This window comes from Microcebus murinus, chromosome 16 (assembly GCF_040939455.1).
Source record: "Microcebus murinus isolate Inina chromosome 16, M.murinus_Inina_mat1.0, whole genome shotgun sequence".
In the NCBI taxonomy this organism is placed as follows: domain Eukaryota; kingdom Metazoa; phylum Chordata; class Mammalia; order Primates; family Cheirogaleidae; genus Microcebus; species Microcebus murinus.
Genome location: NC_134119.1, coordinates 10670162 through 10684192, shown reverse-complemented (window position 1 = coordinate 10684192; position 14031 = coordinate 10670162). Strand labels below are relative to the sequence as shown.

At 40.8% G+C, this 14031-nt stretch overlaps 1 protein-coding gene and 1 long non-coding RNA gene across 2 annotated transcripts in view; both read left to right on the top strand.

The window, feature by feature from the left end:
- Positions 1 to 14031, top strand: part of PTPN1 (protein tyrosine phosphatase non-receptor type 1) — a 68935-nt gene that overhangs the window by 19069 nt on the left and 35835 nt on the right. The gene's annotated exons all lie outside the window — the stretch shown is intronic.
- The window catches only part of LOC142876852 (uncharacterized), a 43611-nt gene that overhangs the window by 18824 nt on the left and 10756 nt on the right, over positions 1 to 14031 (top strand). The gene's annotated exons all lie outside the window — the stretch shown is intronic.

The following is a 14031-nucleotide window of genomic DNA, read 5'->3' as shown; positions in this document are numbered from 1 at the left end:
GTTGATGCTTGGTGGAGCTAAGTCTCCATTCTTGTCTCATCAGCTGGTCTTGCCTCTACGCCATGCACACACCATGCCACTTCAGAGAGGCAATTTCCATGTGGTTTGTTAGTCTTGTGTTCCAGTGTGCAGGCCAAGTATGAGAGACATCGGTGGTATGAGAGTCTCCCTCATTTAAACTTCATAGGTTTGATAGCTGGAAGTGACCAGTGTTGACAGGAAGTAGAGGCAAGTATTAAAAGCCAGAGAGTTGTCAACTTACAAGAAGCAGAGCTCTTGTTAGCGTATGATTTTGTGGTTGGCTTGAGGGTCCTCCATAAAAGTTAAGAATCAAGCGAGAATGGGAGGAGTATGCTTGGGTCTCTAAAGTTAGATCATTTTTCCTAAGCAATTTGCCTTTAGAGTTTCATTGGATTGGAATTTCCTGAGATTTTGATCTTGCCAGAAAGTTTACAGCAAAAAAATTCTGAGCAGGTGAAGCTTTTGCGTCTGAAACTAAATCATTGTTTTTGTTTTTGGCTTTTTTCTGAACATACTGTCTTTGGTTTAGCCCTGAGGATTATTCTGTTAATTGTGGATCTTACCTTTACCCCCATCTCCTGGAGCTTACGAATTGAATGGTGCTGTTTCAATGAAGGAGAGGAGGGAAGGCATAAAAATAAACTTAAGAGCCTTATTCTTAACTAGGCAAGCTTGGCTGTATAGCTTGGAGCTAAATGGCATGTCTGTTCTTGTGAAAGGGATATTTAGGGTTGGTTTGGCTTCTTGTATTTGATTTTTTTTTTTTTTTAGGTTTGTCTTTTAACTGGAGTTATTGTGTAAATGTAATTGCATTTAGAATAAAAACACTTAATTTCACAATTTGCAGAGCGTTTTTCTGTTACCTCTTTTAAATGGTAGAACCTCTTATGGTAAATGACTTGGAGCAAGGGTTGTTTTTCAAGTGAACTGTGAACTGAGATCCGGGGTGATTAGTGGTGGCAGAGGACTGAAAGGGAATTCTTTTCACCCTGGTCCGCATCCTTTCCCCCCACTTGCTACATTCCTGGAGCTCTCGACTGCTTTTCATTGGAGTAACTGAGTTGAAACGTTTCTTCTTCAGCCACTGCACTCACCGGCCTGCATTCTGCTCATCTCAGTTAGACTAGTAGTGGTTCTGAGTCCTCAGTGTTATTTATTCAGTATTTTAAAGCATAAACATGTCTTTTAACAAGCTTGAAGGCCAGAGGTAGGACAGTTGAGAACAAAGTAGAAATAAAGCTTCCAAGACAGAGTTGTTGCCATGAGTCTTATCAAAGCTGTTGCAGATCACATAGGAACCAAGGAGCCTTTGTATTTCAGTGTGCTAGGTTTCACCGCGCTTGCTCAGTCCCCTGTTGTACTCTGTGTTACTAATCCCCACCCACAATCGTACTCTTTGTCCTGCTTCCCTCCTTACCATACTCTCCCCCTATGGCCACCACAGCTACCACTAGCAATTACTGACATCTGGGATCTTAGGGCTACTTCCCTATAAGGATACAGGACATGTGGTGTTGGCTATACACATGGTAACAAAACTCTGGGTTCTTTCCGTGTGTGCCTTGTGACGTGTGACTGAGTGCAAACTAGCAGTAAGCGCCTTCGTTTGGTATTGAATCTGTCTGTAGTTACTTTCTACCTCTGGACTCTAGGGGACATCCATAATCTCCCACTGCCAGTTGAAGACGGTGGATGATAGGAGCAAGCATGTGCTTAAGCAAGTTGGGAGAGATGTTAGTCAACAACCAAAAACCTGACTACAGCAGCCTGTGAAATACAACAGGGTGGATCTATTCGTGGCAAAACTTTGTGTTCATGAGTTTTGTTTGTTTTTAGATAGATATCCTCCCGTAATCTATTTTAAATCAAAAGGCTTTGGGTAAAAGCCATGGCCAGTTTTACATGTTATAGAGTACCTGGCTTGTGAGGTTCAAAGTTTATTACTTACACAGTGTCCTTTTAAATCTTATTTGGGTCAGATCACAGAATGATGTTCAGATGGACTTTTTTGGCGGGCACAGAGTCAAAATGGCAATGAAGCAGGAGAGTACAGACTGTCCCTAATACACAAATGTGTCGTGCTTGAAAAGTTTGAAAGTTGGTTGTCTGGGACCCTGAATGTATTTTCCTGTAGAATCAGTGTTGTGAATGGAGGTTAAATTCTAAGCTAGCCCACAGAACCTGTATAATCTGCAAAATACCTGAAGTATTCCTGTTAATATAATATGTAATTTCTCCCATATGATATTTAATATTACACATAATGATTTTATGAATAACAAGCATTCTTGATTCTATCTGGAGGGTGGCGTGGCCTGTGTGCATGCGCAGGTGGGTGCATATTCCTATATCCCCTTCCCTGCAGCTCTGGCTCTGGGAGTGGTTTTTATCACCTCTAATTAAATATGACTCCCATGGATTTTAGAGTACAGAGTTCACGGGTGCAGGGAGAAGATTAAAGACCAGAGAGATATGATTAGGCTGGAGTTTCTGTGGCTGGAGATCAATGACAGGTAGCTCCCAGGGACACTTCTTGGGCCTGGCCATCTTCATTACCCACTTTTGTTTTCTTCTTGGATCCCCATGCATTGGCTTGTTTTGTTCTTACCATTTTTTGCTTTTGACCAGAGTGTTTTTGCCTCTGATCTACAACTGCATATCCTGTCAGAGTCTCCTGTGTTTGAAATAAACATATAGTCTTTTTGAGGGGTTATAGCTAATTTCTAAATCTAAATGTTGTGGCAGTTATTACATGTTAATTTTGCTGTGAGAAGTCATAGAATCCCAGATGACTAATCTTTGTAAATGCAAATGGGTAAACCTTTGGGTAGGTAATCTCTGTGGTCCCTTATGATTCAGTCACATGGCACAAAGTTGATCTTTTAGGATGAGAACTGGCAGCATAGGGCAGTCATAGCAGAGAGGACCCAGGAGAGGATCTGAATGGCACAACTGGGTCTGGCCCTGGCAGTGTTGTGAGAAAATTCTTTGTCTTTGGAACTCTCATCTTCAGTACATATATTACCCTCCCTGAACCTGGAGGCACTCGACTTATACCCCATTTTTGTCCTCAGCTAAACACTGCTGAAATGCTAGCGTAGTAGATTGTTAGCTGATGAAGATGCAGGCTGAGGGACTACCATGAGGGCTTGCTTTTTTTAAACCGGCGTTTGGAGAACTGGAGGCTCCCTGCTTGTTCACATGAGACTTTTTGCCCCAGATTTGATGGTTGCTATTTTACTTCTCAGCAGAAAGGGACGCCCCTGCTCACCTGGAAAGGAAGATTTGATGTGCCACTTCTAAAAGGTTCAGTCTGGCATCAGAAGGTGGGTCTGGGGAGGCCAGAGATGAAATAGGCTGCTCCCCAGAACTACAGATTGTTCCGCCAGTATCTTCTGGCAAAGTGTGATGGAAGTTTCTGGGATTTTTTTTTCCCCAAAATAATTATGGGCACAGAAGGCAGGGGTGGGTTGTCTGGCCATAGAAGCTGTTGTATTAAACAGCACTTTCTGCTTTTAGCAAATTTTATCCAAATGAGACTTTAGGTTTTCTGTCTCTGACTTACTGGCAATTCTTCTGAAACATGTCTAATTATTTTTGCCAGAAGCACTTAAGCTATTTTTTACCTGTGAAAATAAGCTACATTCTTTTAAATTATACCAGACGTCAGTTACCCATAAAATGTTACATGTTTTCTAATGTATTTTTATATTAAATAGGTTTCTGTAGGATTTCTGATGTTTTATTTGGAGAATGTATTTTGTGATGCTTTATCTGTTTCATAAGCTTGAGTTTTGTTTTTTACCACAAAGCTTTTTTTTTTTTTTTTTTTTGCTGTATTGAGTAATTATAAAATCAGTGGAGACTTATGTTTACAAGTTAATATCTGTATCTATCCTTAGTTGCACCAACTCAAAACCTAAAGTAACCTTCAGCTCTTTAATTTACCCTCCATCCAGTTGATTGCCAAGTCTTCCAGCTTTATTCTTGAGATGTATGTCTGGACTTCTTTCCTTTGTCCTCTTCCCATGCCTTGGTTCAGGCCATCCTCGTTTCTGGCATTTAAAGTCACCTTCAGCTGGTTCAGCCTCTGCATTTTGTTTCATCTTTCATGGGAGAACATGTGATATATCAAAGCTTCTGTTGCTGAGAGTGTTACCTCCAGGTTCCTTGGCCTCACCTAACGCAGGTGCGTGAAGCATGCCTGGATAAAGGTATTTGCCTAGCTCTCCTGGCCAGCCTCTCCACACCCACACTCCACACCCCACGCTCTGCCTTTGTTGGTGCTGTTCTGTTCATAGTGCCTGCCTCAGTGGGGCATGTGCCTCCGCTGCCCTACACTGAGCTGTCGCTTTTATTGAATCCCTTTCTCTCCTTTTTGGACTATGGGAGATATTTTATTATGAATATTCTTTCTCTGTTGCCTCTGTGAACACATTAACTTTGCCTGAATCCACCTGAGGAAGCCATCTGCCCAGGGGAAGTTGGGATTTGGTTACAGAAATCAAGCCACTAAAAAGAACAATATTAGCTTCCCATGTGCAAAACAGAACTTTGCAACATGCTGTTCTTTTGTAACACTTAATGACATTTTATATAAATTAATATTTCTATTCTGTTGCTTCTACATTATTTTCTTCTTAGCTAAAATATGAACGCTGTAGAAATATGAGATTGTCTTTCATCTGTCTATATCCTCAGCACCCAACATACCGTAGTGCCTGGCCTGGAGTCGCCCGTGGACCTGTATCCTAAACACATTTAGCCTTTCTTCATTAAGCTATACATACTTCTCCCCCGTTCTCCTGAAAAGAAAGAGAAATTCCTTTAAATACCACATTGTCAGTATCAAACCACACTCGGGTATCCTCTGGGGAAACAGAGGCTATAGTTTAAAGGAGAAAAGAGATTAAAATCTGAGCATTAGACCGGGCGCGGTGGCTCACGCCTGTAATCCTAGCACTCTGGGAGGCTGAGGCAGGAGGATCACTCAAGGTCAGGAGTTCGAGACCAGCCTGAGCAAGAGCAAGACCTGGTCTCTACTAAGAATAGACAAACAAATTAGCTGGACAACTTAAAATAGAAAAAATTAGCCGGGTGTGGTACCTTGTGCCTGTAGTCCCGGCTACTTGGGAGGCTGAGGCAGAAGGATTACTTGAGCCCAAGAGTGTGAGGTTCCTGTGAGTTAGCTAATGCCACAGCACTCTAGCCTGTGCAACAGAGCCAAACTCTGTCTCAAAAAAATTCTGAGCATTAAAGTGTTTAAGGCTTAGATGCTGGCCATTTAAGGTATGTTTTCCAGGGGCTAATAGAAACTGCATGCAATTTTTACCTCATAGCTAACTATAGGGTTTAGTTGCCACATAAGATGGGATACCTCTGTAAATCTTTCAGAAATGTTTGTGGAATTAAACTGTATTGAGGGTTCAGCACTTAAGAATAATCTACATAAAAATTATTCTTGAACAGAAGACTCCCAGTTTTCCCTATAAAGCATTGTCAATCATCCGTATATTCATGTAAGTTATGTTGGCACTTAATTCATTAAAACTTTGTTGGGTGACTGCAGTTGCCAGGCATGGTGCTGATCAGGAACACATACCTGAGGTCTTTTTCATAGTCATAGGAGGAAGACCAACGTGAAACAGTCACACAAATGATTAATTTTAATTGTAGAGGAAGGTCCAGGAAAGCAAATAAAGGGTGTGCTGACAGTGTTTACAAAGGGTCTTTGAGCTGGTTTGAAGGGATCCCTGAGCACTTAAGCAAGGCCTAGAGAGTGACATGGTTAGAAGTGGCTTAGTGATTTTAAGGAACACAGCCAAGGTGTGGCCAGAGCATTGGTCACCAGAACACATCACCTCCTGACATAAGCACTCCCCTAAGTTAATTTTTTACCAGTATAAAGTAGAACCTCCCCTCTGTTAATCCAGATTTTTAAAAGAATTTTCCTTATAAATAGAATTCTGTGATTTGTTGAACAGTCCTATATTCCCTTCATCCATTTTCCTTAAGCAGCCCCCCTGTAAGAGAAATAGGGAGGTTGAAAACAATTGTCAATCTGAACGTGCTAGACCAGCCTACGGATTGTCTAGAGAGCATTTAACCAGGTTATAGTCTCTGATCTGGCTGCTAAAAGGTACTCTGGGTGGGATCTAACTAAGAGGGAAACATTTAGTGCCTTCAGAATGGGCTGAAGTATCAACAGTGTCTGTAAAAGGCCTGATAGTGACATAAGTGTCAAGTGGTCTGTTAAGCAGAGTAGAGTAAGTAGAAGAATCCACATGGGGAAAGTGCCAGTCACCAAGGAAGCTTTGAAAGCTTCCTCTTAGTCTTGAGTGACTGTTCTCAGGTGGTGATAGATCAGCTAACAGCCTTGACTGACTGTCCCTCTTTGGGACAAGAAACCAAAAAATACCTCAGCACCCTGGTTGGTACATATAGTCAGTTGATTTATACTCCCTGGTTTTCAGTATTGCTTGAATTTTCTGTAAGGAAATATAGTATCTTTATAATCAGCAAATACCCTCAATTTTCAATTTGAGGGTATAAAAAGTAAAGAAACAATAGACATGGAGAGTAGAAAAGAAGTTGTTTTAGAGTAATTGAAATTCGGAAAACATGAGGAGATCAGGAGAGAAGCTGGTTGTCAAGTTGCATGGGTAGCTAAAAGCACATGAAACAAAGTTGAAAAAATGTAAACAGAAGATGAAACTGCCAAGGGACTCTAGCCAAGCAAACAGAAGGGACCTGAGAAGAAAAACTAGTTAGGTGTGATTGTCAGAGTAACGTGTGTAGTGTGATCCTGTGTGTGTAAAAACAAAGACTAGGAATTCAGTGTGTATGTTTGCATGTGTTTGGAGAAGAGTGTGGAAGAGCACACTACTAGACTGTTAACATAGGTTAAGTATTTCCTTTATGTCTTTGTATGGTATATGCTGAGTGTGGTTTTTATAATTTTTGAGGAGAATTTGATAAATGACTGAATCTCTGGTATTTAGGAATATTTGTATTTTCTAATGGTTACCTCTATATAATATCTTTATTATATGCCCTTAGCACTCTCAGTTTGGGCTGTTGCTATGATTCCCTTCCGTGAGCAGTACTGAAGCCAGCTGTATTTCTCTCTCTCCCTTCACTTGCCCCCTGATTTGATGTATTCTCAGTTGATACCTGTAAAACCAATCAGCAAGATTATTCTACTTTTCAAAAATTCTTCCTCTTCTGTGCCCACCCCCACCTTTTGGTTCTACATCACTAGGACTTAGAGCCATTGTGTGGGGTGTTGTCTCCCTTAAAACCATCCCTTTGTCTCAGACCTACTAGTAAATCTAAACGCCCACTGTAAGTTCTGCTCTAAATCTCTCTAGTCGTTTTGGTTGCCTGAAACTTATTCTGTACTAGGTTCCTCAGGAAGGGTTTATGGAAACAGTATTCTGTGAATTAACAGTGCATGTTCATAATAGTTTGTCTGCAATTGTATTTGAAGGCCATTTTGTCTGTATATAAAAATTTGTATCACTTTTTCTTTTTCCTTCCCTTCCCCTCCCCCTCTCCCTCTCCTCCCCCTTTCCTCTCCCTTCTCCTCCCTCTCCCCTCCCACTCCTCTCCCTCTCCCCGCCCCCACCCCCTCACCTCCTCGCCCCTCCTCTCCCCTTCCCTTCCCTTCCCTGACAGGATCTCACTCTGTTGCCCTGAGTAGAGTGCCATGGCATGGCCTCAAGTGATCCTCCTGCATCAGCCTCCTGGGTAGCTGGGACTATAGGCACACACCATGAAGCCCAGCTAATTTTTCTATTTTTAGTAGAGACAGAGTCTGGGAGTCTCACTTTTGCTCAGGCTGGTATCAAACTCCAGAGCTCAACTGTGATCCTCCTGCTGAGGCCTCCAACAGTGCTGGGATTACAGACCACATTTTCTTTCCTTAAGTAATTTAAATATGTTATTCTGTTGTCTTCTGGTATAAAGCAGTACTGTTTGACAATCTGATTTATCTTTCCCTTATAAGTAACTTCAGTTTTTTTACTTAGATGCTCAAAGGATTTTTTTTAACTTTTTATTTCAAAATCATTTATTAAACCATGTCTTAAGTTGGCTGTTTTGCATTGTTCTCCCCCCCAAAATTAATGTGTTCTTTCAATATGTAGTTTCATATCTTTTCTTTCTTTTTTTTTTTAAATTTCAGGCATATCTTGAATTAGCATTTTCAGTAATTCTTCCAGACATGGCTTTGGTTTCCTTCTTCAAGGAACTCAGCCTGTTAGGTGTATGCTTCTCTTCTTTGCCTGTCATCTGTTTCTTTCACTGCCTCTCAAATTTTTTTATTTTCACATATTAAAATTTTTTTAGCATAATTTCAAACTTATAGAATAATTACAAGAATAGGCCAGGCGCAGTGGCTCACGCCTGTAATCCTAGCACTCTGGGAGACTGAGGCGGTGAATTATTTGAGGTCAGGAGTTCAAAACCAGCCTGAGCAACAGGGAGACCCTGTCTCTACTATAAATACAAATAAATTTATTGGCCAACTAATATATATATAGAAAAAATTAGCCGGGCATGGTGGTACATGCATGTAGTCCCAGCTCCTCAGGAGGCTGAGGCAGTAGGATTGCTTGAGCCTAGGAGTTGAGGTTGCTGTGAGCTAGGCTGACACCATGGCACTCACTCTAGCCTGGGCAACAAAGCTAGACTCTGTCTCAAAATAATAATAATAATAATAATTACAAGAATAGTACAAAGAACTGATTTTGGTTTTATTTTTTAAAAATGTTTCCCTACTGTTTCTTTTAAGGTATTAAATGCTGTGTTTATTTACTCATCCTTTGTATTTAGGTTTTTTTTCTTTTTTGATATCTTTCATCTGTTTTGAAATCTTTTTTCTGGTCATATTGTTTCTTTAATTTCTCATTCTGATTTATGTTGCTCTGTAACTTCTATCATTTTTCTTAATTTTAGCTCCTTTGATTAGTTTTCACCTATTGTGGACATCTCTCTAGCTTGATTTTGTTTTCTACAGGGATATTGTTTGTCTCTTGTTTTCTTTCCTATTATAATGCTATAAGGAACTCAACTCCTTTCTTTCTGCCCAGTTTTAAGTGAATAGAGTTCCCTGTAGGAAGACATGGATCAGTGTAGATTTTCTAGCTCAGGGCTCTCAAACTTCCTCTTCACTTGTCTTTGTGAAGCAATTTTAAAAATGACTTTGTACTTTTTAAAATCTTCTGCCTCCTATCCCACCTTTCATCTCAACCTTTTCCTTGCTTTGCCCCTTTTGTCTATATCTTGCTCATTTTACTCCCAGAAGTTTCTTTTGGGCAGGGCTTTGTCCTAGTAGGGATAGTTTTAGCAGGTACAGTTTTGAGAGTTCCTAGGGCACAGAGCCTAGAGCCTGGACTGCTTCAGCACCCTGGGGGAGGCGGAGCTTGGCACTCACCTAGGAATTGGAGCCTGAAGAATCTGCTCCCAGTTTGGCTGCTAACCCAGATTGACCTGGCACACTTTCCTGTGAGTGCCTGATGGCGATTTGGGGGCTGGATCTCTGAGCCATCAGTCAGCTGCTGTCTTTATCCCGCTTCCTCCCACCCAAATGCTGATACCACATGGGTCTTAATAAGTGGCTTGTTCCTACTTACTTGTACTTTCAAAATCCTAAGGGTGCCTTTTCTCTGATTTTGTTTAAGTGCTTGTCTGAGGGGCTTGTCTGCTGTGTTAGTTTTACTATCCTGTTGCTCTGTTTATCTTTATGGAGGGATTCAGAGAGATCTCAAAACTGCACCAGTGCCTCTGCCATCTTCCTAGAATTGTAAAATGAGAACAATCTCTTAAAAACGTATCTGATTGTATTATTCCCCCCCTACTTTTTTTTTTTTTTTTTTTTTTTTGAGACAGAGTCTCACTTTGTTGCCCAGGCTAGCTCACACAACCTCAAACTCCTGGGCTCAAGCAATCCTCCTGCCTCAGCCTCTCGAGTAGCTGGGACTATAGGCATGCGTCACCATGCCTGGCTCATTTTTTCTATATATATATATTAGTTGGCCAATTAATTTCTTTTTCTTTCTTTTTTTTTTTGAGACAGAGTCTCGCTTTGTGCCCAGGCTAGAGTGAGTGCCATGGCGTCAGCCTAGCTCACAGCAACCTCAAACTCCTGGGCTCAAGCAATCCTTCTGCCTCAGCCTCCCGAGTAGCTGGGACTACAGGCATGCGCCACCATGCCTGGCTAATTTTTTCTATATATATTAGTTGGCCAATAAATTTCTTTGTATTTATAGTAGAGACGGGGTCTCGCTCTTGCTCAGGCTGGTTTCGAACTCCTGACCTCGAGCAACCGCCCGCCTCGGCCTCCCAGAGTGCTAGGATTATAGGCGTGAGCCACCGCGCCCGGCCTCCCCCCTCCTACTTTTTAAAAAGTCCTTTTTAAGACTCTCATGTATGAAAACTTTCAAACATATAGAAGTAGACAGATCATTAGCATAATAAACCCTTATCTATCACTCAATTCCAGTAATTATAAACTACCACTCATCTTTCATCTTTAACCCCCTCCTAACTCTGATTTGTTTTGAAGTAAATCCTAGTATCATAACAAATACTTCTTTTCAAAAAAGAGGGGAAAAAAGGAATGCTCAGGGACCAGAAGAGCCAGTATCACCGCTACTTTGGACTCAGGGAGGAGGTTGCTACTGTCCAGGGTCTGGGCAGAAGTGCCCACCAGCCTGCAGGTACATGCAGACTCAGCCTCTGGGCAGCAGATCATGGTGAGCTCTGCTAGACACAATGAGCTAGGGACGCGGTGCTCGCCACCCCTGCCTGAATGACGTTTGCAGCAGAGAGCTGTGTTGTGTCCCGAGTGGGCCCTTCTGCCACTGGGAACGCACTGTGTATCGCACTGCGACTCTGTCAGCCTTGCTTCAGGGTCTCATGTAAGCTTTCCTGGTCTCATGTAAGCAGTCATGGACCTGCTCCTTCCCTAGGTCGCAGGGAGTGTAGATTCTGTGTCAGATTGGATGCATTCTCCAGGAATGTAGCACTGGAGAAGTAGAGGGGAAGAGGCACATTCTTCCGAGAAATGTTTCACACCCAGCCATTCCCTGGATATCATAGCAGGAAATTACTCATTACTGGAAAATAACCCATGAGCCTTCTTTTAAAGAGGGTCAAAAAGAGAACAGTTCTCAAAGTTGGTTTTGTCATTGGTACTTTCTCATGCAGTTGTTTTTTGTTTTCCACTGTTATCCTCATGCTATCTCTATTTTCTTAATCCAGATCCACAGCTTTCACTTTGGTTCTTGCTAACCTGCTTAGCACACTTACTCAGTGAGTCCTCATGGAGGGCCTGCTGTCTGCAGAAAATCCACTATGCTGGTGAACAGGCTAGACCTGTGAGTGTCTGCCGCTTTGAGATACGTGGGGAGGCTTGGATATCATCTCTTCTGGAAAGCCTCTCCAGCCCTGTTGAGCAGAGGCAAGAGGCTCGGTAATTGTATGTGTGCCCTTTGCACCCCTAGGAGCCCGGGCACATGGATGTGGGTCAGAGGTTTTTATAGTATGGTGGGAGCTTGCTCTCCTTTCTGACCTTTCTTTTAGTGTGATGGCAAAGGTTAGAGAGTGACACAGGTAGCACTATGAGGTTGCTGCAAGGGAGAATGGCCATCTCCACCCTGGCCCTCATTGCTGAGGTTTCCTTTTAAGTAACAGTGCCGGAACAGACCGGGGGAAACAGCTTGAACATAGCTGTATGATTTATTTCCTCCTATTGATGCCAACCAAAGTCTATAAGGAGAGGTGACAGGTCACTGGTGCCTAGAAACTCTCTTTCCTCTGTACCAGATGTGGCTGTTCTCCAGTTAATCCTGAATTTGCTACTCTCATTTTACTAGCTAATCTTGATGCCTTTCCCTTCTTCCTGTAGAACAGACTTCCCCTCTGACCAGTACTATCTACTCAGCACTATTTGTTTGTGGCCACAGGTGGTCTTCCCTCCCAAGTGGAAACTCATTGAGGACAGGGACCATGACATAATTACCTGCCTATTAACACTTGGCACAACTTGAAAAGAAAGGACAAAAACTGGCTGCAAGTACAATAATATATTGTGGTTTTGATTCTGAATGTGATCCTTAAAACTTGGCTTTGGCATCTGTCACCTTAAAAAATATACTTAGTTGGTAAAACCTGCTACTTTTATCAGAGTTTTACAATTCTGGCTTTCTGCCCTGTCCTCTAATAAAAATATCTTATTAAATTTGCTACTGTTTGCTCTGAGTTGTCTTGTAAAGATTCATTTTTTTGTCAGGAAAAACACATATTCTAATAGTGATTTTTCCCCCCAAGTGTATATATATTGCTGTTGTGTGGAAATGAGACTAGATTTATTGTTTCTAAAGTTGTTTGTCTGATTGTTGCAGGTCCTAAGGATTTATTTTCCTTTTAGCCTGACTCAGATGTCATTTTGTGAGCTTTGGAAGAAGCAAATACAGCTAATTGTGTAATATCTTTAAAGGATATTACCTTGCAATAGCTGTTAGTAAAGCCTAAGTTATTTATATAATAATAGTGACCCCGTGTCTGTATCTAGCAATATGTATATGAGTTTTTGGTTCCCCGTATAGTTTTAGTTGTGGCATCGAGATACTGAGCAAACTCTCTTAAGGAAGGATTTGGCATCCATCAGCTTTCAAAAGCTTCTAAAAATTGGGCATATGTTATTAGCAAAGGGTCTAATGCCTACTTCTATTGGGTAGAAATTTAGTTTTGTATATTCAGCTCTAAGAAGGCCAATGATTAAAAGATCACGCAGCTGTTGCCCACGGCTTATGACTAGAGAGAGGAAAGAGACCCTTTAAAAAAAGTCAATTTTGCTAAATATGTTGAGGAGGTGGTAAGATGTACTAGTTTGCTGAGATTTTGCTATTTTATTCTTGGATACGATTTAAAGCAATTACTTTAAACATTGCTTTTTAATTAAATATACTTAATAAAATGTGCTGTACTTGAAGTTAGAAGTCAAGTAACTATCAGAGAGAGCTATGCTTTTTTTTTTAAGATAAGAAATATATATCAGATAAATATGGAGGGGATATTTATTCTAGGGCCATTTTGCTCATTCTTTCCTTACAGAAGGAGAACAGAGTAACAGTATTCATTTTAACTTACAGAAATACCATTGTAAGTTTTTAAAAATTCCCTATATTTTAATCTCTTGTGTTCCTCTTGATCTTTAATTTGCTAAATAGTTGCAAAGAATGAACATAGCCTGCATCTGTTGTTAAAAACCAACTCTGCCTATTTGTCTATCTCTGGAAAATAATGATTTGTACATCCTGAAATCAGAACTACCAGATGCAGCTGCATTTTGTTACTGTTGAATTTAGGAGATGGAGGAGGATGCAGCCTTCTGAGCTACTGTAATACACAGACACAAAAATGATATCCAGCATAGTGGAACTGTTAAGATGACCAAACCAGAACACCTACTTATACTATGAGACTTTAAAAAGACTAAGAAAATGTGCATAATTTAAAATCGTAGAAAGAAAATAAACTCCAGATGAGTTAACATTAAATGTTTTTTTAAAAAGTGATATTCTCATACTGGGGAAGAAGACTTTCTACCTTTAGAAGCAGTAAAGGAAATTGCAGAGGAAAGGGTCAACAGGTTGGAATATGTAGAAATTTAAAGCTACTTTTAAACTTTTTGTTACACAGGTAATGCATATTTGTTGTAGAAAAAAATTGGAAAACCATAGAGAGTGAGGATCACTCATAATCCTGCCACATAGCGGTAGCAGCTCTCTTGTTGCTGCTCCACTGACAGTTTTGTGATTATCATCCCACTCTTAAATTTAATTTTCCATACATGAAAATTTTAAATGTGCAAATCAGTTGAAAAAATGGCTTCCAGCAAAGTCAAAGAATTGATGGCTCTAAAATATGTAAAGAGTTTATATGAATAAGAAAAATCATTAATATTCCAAAAGATTAGAAGGCAAAGGACAGAAAGAGACACAT